Source organism: Penaeus monodon, chromosome 4, assembly GCF_015228065.2.
Source record: "Penaeus monodon isolate SGIC_2016 chromosome 4, NSTDA_Pmon_1, whole genome shotgun sequence".
NCBI lineage: Eukaryota > Metazoa > Arthropoda > Malacostraca > Decapoda > Penaeidae > Penaeus > Penaeus monodon.
In genome coordinates this window covers 30,716,182-30,721,065 of record NC_051389.1, presented here as the reverse complement: position 1 = coordinate 30,721,065, position 4,884 = coordinate 30,716,182, and the positions used below count along the sequence as shown (strand labels likewise).

Here is a 4,884-nt window from a genome sequence, read left to right as displayed (position 1 = left end):
AGTCTATTTGGATATAACATCTGTTACTTGGGACTTGTATAAGATTATATGTTAAGTAATTAAAGAAGCACTTGCTAATGCAGTTCCTAGGGCAGATCAGGTCAGAAGCTGCACTTCATCCTAAGCATTTACAAGATTATTTGATTTAATTACAGTGCAAAATCAGAGACAATGGGCTGCGGTGGATTCTTTTGTGAATAGTTATTGAACTATGTATGTACCAAATACTTCACGTGTTATATTGACTACATTACTTTAAGATATGAAGTTGAAATGGATTAGTCCATGATAGCTGAATAGATAAAGGGTATAAATAGTTTACTACAAATCCATTTTATTTTCTTCCAAATGGTTTTCATGATGAGACACAAGTCAGTATGGAAGATTGTAGATTTAACTTTCAGAGTAATTAAGTTTTTCTTTATTTTCTGTTTTGTAGTAGTAGAATGTTAGTTTATTTAAGAAGTAATAGCTATTTTACTCCCAAAAACAAGTGATGGTTTGCTTACAAGCAGCTAAATATATCCTCAGTGAATTAGTTATAAAGTACAAGGTCTGAAGTATTGAAAAACCTGTTTTTATAATATGCATTAGAATTCTGACATTTGCCAGTGAGGAAGGGTAAGGGTAGGGGAGATCACGGAGGTGCTGTTATGATGTCTACAAGTCATGAAATTTTTTGATGTACTTTTAAGGTGCCAGTAAGCCTGGCATTCAGCTAGCAGTATGTCATAAAAATAGGGTTTTCAATACTTTAAGCCTTTTATTTATACATATATATATACAGAGAGAGAAGGTGTTTTCAACCAGATTCTAAATCTGAAACTGACCATAGAGAAAAACAGAGAACATCAGAAAGACCTATACCTGTGTTTCATAGATTACTTGAAGGCTTTTGATACTCTGGAATTTCCAAAACACATCATCCAACTAATAAAAGACATGTATGACCAACAACAAGCAACTGTAAGAACAACTTATGGCTTAACAGAATGGTTTGAAGTCAACCAAGGAGTACGACAATGTTGCATTCTATCTCCACACCTTTTTAATATGTATTCTGAAGCAATTATGAGAGATGCTCTAGAGAATTTTGAAGGAACTGTAGATGTTGGAGAATACAAAATATCAAATCTAAGATATGCCCATGATATAGTTTTAATTGCCAGCAGTATCACTGAACTACAACAACTACTAGATAAAGTTAGAGAAGCAAGCAAAAAGGCTGGTTTGTTTCTTAATGCCAAGAAAACTAAGATCATAAAGATTCGAAGATAACCGGCAATGAACGATGATGAACATGTTACAATCAATGGAATGGTTGTGGAAAATGTGAAAGTTTACTTATCTTGGAGTTGTTTTAACTAATACATATGATAATTCACCGGAGATAAAAAGAAGACTTGTCATTGCCAAAAATGCCACAGTTGCTCTCAATAACATCTGGAAAGACCGAAGCATTGCCTTACGAACAAAGCTGAGGTTATTGAACTCATTACTTTTCCCAATTGTGTCATATGGTTCCGAGTGTTGGGTGCTGAAGATAGACAAAAAAAAGAGTGATAGGAAACAGAGGAAGAGGCAAACCGAAGACAAGACTGAGCAATAACATCAAAGATATTTGCGGGCTGTCGATGGTACAAGTTGAAAGAAAAGATCAAGTTAAGTGGCGAAGGATGGTGGAGAGGTCCACGGCTGCTCAAACATGAGCATACGTTATTGATGATGATATATATGTGTTAGTGTGTGTGTGTGTATGTGTGTGTGCACATATCTATATATATATCTAGATAGATAAATAGATTTGTAAACACACACACATGTATGTTTATAACATATATATATATATATATATTTATATATATATTTTTTTTTATTATATATATATTATATATATATATATATTTATATAATATATATATTTATATATATATATATATATTTATATATATATATATATATATATATATATATATATATATATAAATATAATTGTGTGTGTGTGTGTGGTGTGTGTGTATACATCTCTCTCTCTCTCTCTCTCTCTCTCTCTCTCTCTCTCTCTCTCTCTCTCTCTCTCTCTCTCTCTCTCTACATGTATATATACATATATATATATATATGTATATTAAAAGTAATCATGGGAGACCTCAATGCCAAAGTAAGCAAAAGTCATCTAAAAAATGACACCTGTGGAAAATTCGGCCTTTGAGATATAAATGAAAGAGATAAAGATTTTATTGAATTCTGTAGTACAAATAATCTAGTTATAACCAACACATTGTTCCAACACCACTCGAGACAATTGTACACGTGGTTTTCACCAGACAAAAGAACACGCAACCAAATTGACTACATTGTGTTGAACCAGAAATGGAAAAGTTGTATAAAAAATGCCAAGACAAGACCTGGTGCCGACGGCAACAGTGACCACCAACTACTATCAACTTTCAAATAAGACTCAAAAAGATTTAGCGTCCAACACCACCTCTAAAGCTCGACTACAAAACTCTTGATAACAATTACAGAATTACAGTGTCAAACAAATTTGAAATACTCAATCAATGTGAAGATGATAAAACACCAAATGAGTTGTGGGATGAGGGAAAAGAACTCCTGCTGAGCACTGCTTAAGAAACTATCGCCAAAAAGAAAAAAACAAATTCCCCTTGGATATCTGAAGAAACACTAAGTGAAACTGAAACAAGATGATGCCTAAAATCAAAGGGTAATAATAATCCAGTTGAAGATATAATTTACAAATAACAAAAAACAAAATTTCAAAGATTATTGCGACAAGATAAAGAAAAATATTTAAATGAACATTGCCAGAGAATTGAAAACTGTTCTATCAATAAGACAACTAAAGAACTCTACCAAGGATACAAAACATCACACAAAATTTAAACCTACAATGGACACTATCAAAACTGAAGATGGACTAGTTTTATGTGATGGAAAAGAAGTCAAAGATAGATGGAATCAATATTGTTCCAACCTATACAAAAAGAATAAAGATCTAACAACATTAATTGGACTCAATGACAGCAAAGATGAACCACCGCCACTGCTAAAAGAATCAAAGAATAACAAGAGGCCCGGAATAGATGAAATAACAGCAGAACTAATCAAGAATGCTGGCGAAAGTGTTGAATACTTCCACAAACTTTGTACGAAAATTTGGAATGAAAGAAAATGGCCAGAAGACTGGGTAAAATCAGTCTTTACTCCCATACCTAAAAATGGTGATGCACTCCAATGCAACAATAACAGGACAATTGCATTAATAAGTCACAGCAGCAAAATTTTATTGAAAATTATTGCTGAAAGAATGAAATTGAAGACGAGAAGAAATTGCAGATGAACAAGCAGGTTTTCGCCCTGGAAAAGGTACCAGAATCCAGATTCTAAATCTGAAATTGATCATAGAGAAAACAGAGAACATCAAAAAGACCTATACCTGTGTTTCATCGATTACTCGAAGGCTTTTGATACTGTTGATCACAATATCCTCTGGAATAACATGAACGATATGAAATTTCCAAAACACATCATCCAGCTAATAAAAGACATGTATGACCAACACCAAGCAACTGTAAGAACAACTTATGTTTTAAACATGAATGTTTGAGAAGTAAACAAGGGTGCGAACGAAGTTCAAAACTGTCTGCCCATTTTAATTAATGTAATTCTGAACAAATAATGTTAGATAAGTTGAAGAAAATGAGATGGTTGTGAAATACCAAGATCAACTAAGATATGCAAATTGAAGATTTTAATGTCAGCAGTAACATGAACTACAACAAATGTTGATAAAAGTAGAAAGTCAACTTGAGCTGTTTTAACTTTAAAACCAAGGATAAACAAGAAAGAATGATTCAAAAAGCCACAAAACAGTGCTTTAATAATCAATGGAGTGGTTCGTTAGAAAAGCTGAAAAGGGTTATTAAACTTACTGTTTTAACTAATACAGTGTGGGTCTGACCAAGATAAAAGAAGAATTGCCAATTTGCAAAAATGCCACAGTACGATCTCAATAAATCTGGAAAGAAACCGAGGATTACCTTACGAAAAAGTAAATTTTAAAACCTGTTACATTTCAAAAGGAATAGTTATGATGTTGGGAATAAGAAGTAGAGAAAAGACTTGTTGACATGGGTGGGTAAACGGGAAACAGTATGAATGAGGCAAAGAAACAATGATGAGTGCAAAAAAGATTGTATGCGGCTGTTGGACACTTAGAACAAAAGGCAAGACTAAGTTTATTGGTCATGTGGGTGAGAGCTCAAATATGAGAACGATTGATGACATATGTAAAGGGTAACAGAAGAACAGGCAAACAAGACAAGACAGTGACAACACAAATATTTTTCACGTGTGGTACAGTGGAAAGGATAGATGAGTTATTCAAGGATGTGAGGAGATCCCGGTGTCAAAAGTGCATTTCGTTTTGTGATTGTGTATGTGTATGTGTGTTAGTGTGTCACGGTGTGGGGTTTGTGTGTGTTATGGGGTGTTGTATGTTGTGTGATATGTGTGTGGTGTGGTGTGTGTGTGTGTGTGTGTGTGTGGTGTGTGTGTGTGTGTGTGTGTGTGTGTGGGAGTGCGTGTGTGTGAGTGCGTGTGTGTGGTGCAGTGTGTGGTGTGAGTGCGTGTGTGTGAGTGCGTGTGTTGTGTGTGTGTGTGTGTGGTGTGTGTGTGTGTGTGTGTGTGTGTGTAGTGTGTGCATGTGTGTATGCATGTGTGTGTGTGCATGTGTTGTGTGTGTTGTGTGTGTGTGTGTGGTGTGATGGTGTGTGGTGGGTGTGTGGCGCGTGTGTGTGTGTTGTGTGGGGGGTGATGGAGAGAGAGAGAGAGGAGAGAGAGAGAGAGAGTGAGAGAGAA

The 4,884-nt window shown here is 34.8% G+C and overlaps 1 protein-coding gene across 1 annotated transcript in view; it reads right to left on the bottom strand.

Moving 5' to 3' along the window:
• LOC119571470 (putative helicase mov-10-B.1) overlaps positions 1-4,884 on the bottom strand; it is a 29,372-nt gene that overhangs the window by 14,773 nt on the left and 9,715 nt on the right. The gene's annotated exons all lie outside the window — the stretch shown is intronic.